This window comes from Morus notabilis, unplaced genomic scaffold (assembly GCF_000414095.1).
Source record: "Morus notabilis unplaced genomic scaffold, ASM41409v2 Scaffold792, whole genome shotgun sequence".
Taxonomy (NCBI): domain Eukaryota; kingdom Viridiplantae; phylum Streptophyta; class Magnoliopsida; order Rosales; family Moraceae; genus Morus; species Morus notabilis.
The window spans coordinates 332,324-334,257 of record NW_010367733.1 but is presented as its reverse complement, the minus strand read 5'-3'; positions in this window follow the sequence as shown (position 1 = coordinate 334,257).

The following is a 1,934-nucleotide window of genomic DNA, read 5'->3' as shown; positions in this document are numbered from 1 at the left end:
TTGGAATTGCACTCTCGAAATTATAGATATAAATTACTTCTAAACTGTGAAGTGTCCATTTGATATAGTCATTGCATATAGATCAATCCTCCATAAATAATTCATAATTAGAGCAAGGTAAAATCCGTTAACCTCTCTAATTACTTTTTTATCCTTGAGTACCATTGATTCTCTAATGGACAGTGATTCATAAAACACATTCATGAATCGGAGCTCCTACTGGTCCAAGTACCGAATCAACCCTCAAGAGAATTATTTATCTACTTCTTTCTTAAGAAGGAATGGATTCCATCTCGTGTAATAATATTCCCGGCTACCTACTTCATCATATCTCCAAAATACAAGAAATATGATTCAGGATCTCAGAATCCGTACCGAGTAAATCAAAAGACACAAATCCATAAATAGGAGTCTGTTAAGAACTCAGGATTAAGACCATCATATATATGACCATCGGTAGACTCAATTAGAATTTCTATACTTAACGGAATTATTAGAAATTCATATTGTGTCTGTGTCCTTGTTCCACATAATCTCATTATGCGAAATACACTCATTCAATATCTCATCATATTAATAGTGCGGATAACACCGTTCCATTCTAAATGGGAATGACATGTATTAATAATGTATTAATTAAAGATTCCGAACTTTAATTAAATCCATTATGAACATTGATTTTTTATTATTATCCTTAAACATTATCCTCTCGTATATAACACTTATATACAACGTTTAAGGTTACATAAATAATCATGAAATTTTCATTGATATTCATAAAATATTCATAAATATATGCACATAAAATAATGAATAAACTCTTTTATTAAGTAAATAATAAATATCCTATTACATCTTATGCTTCTAAGACACCATTCCCAACAGTAACTACTAACCCAACAACTCTCAACGTTTCACCATGAAATTACCAAAAGCCGTATACAAATTGCCCATAAGAAGAACAAAATTTACGCAACATTTTATAGTTAGGGTTCACGAATTCTAACCTTCAGCCGTTGTCAATTCCACTATGATGCAGCGGATCAATCCCTTCCCTTTTCGGTGATTTCTTCACTAATTCGTCAAGCAATTTGAATTTATAGATCTAAACCGATGAGAGGATCGAAACCGAATTGAAATTCGTGTTTCTAATTTCGCGAAGTTTTTTCCTCTTTTTCAGCCCTAGTTTGAAGTTGGGTGAATTCCTGCCCAATTTGGAACTAAACCCCTAATTTACTTATTTGCCCTTTAAATGGGAGTCACGTGCCACAAACATTGCACTTCACATTTGAAATTTAGAGAGGGCGGAAAAAGGAGACTCGTGATAATGGCGAATAACTCAAGGGGAAAATATGTTAATTTTAAAGTTTGGGGGGCATTTCGTTATAACTCCTATAGTTCAAGGGGAATAAATGTAATTAGTCCTAATAATTATTTGGATCACATGCATACAAGCACCAAACCAGTTTAGCCTAGGTCAAATGGTAATAAGAAGTAAAAATTCAGTGTGTACCACAATTACTATATGAGTCACAATTTTAGTTACAATTAGTAGTTATCGTAATGACTATTTAGAAAATAAAATTTCTATTTTGCATACATACGATACCCACTGAACAAATCTAATTGACATTTCATTTATTATTTAAATTGGAAACAAAATTGACCAATTGATTCTCTTAGAAACGTAACCAATCTTTTTTTTTTTTTAAGATTTCTTACCTTGAATTTTTTTTTTTTTTTTTTAAAGTTGAAGTGCTTTTTTTTTTTTTGATAATTGAAGTGCTTTTTGTTAACACCTATAAACGAGATATTGCATCACATTTATGTTTCAAAACATCCCATGAGAGGCTGTTCTTGAATATTATTAACATGCTTTCTTTGTTCTTATGTATTTTTTCATAATTCTTTTTGTTCTCTAAGTGAGTTTGTTT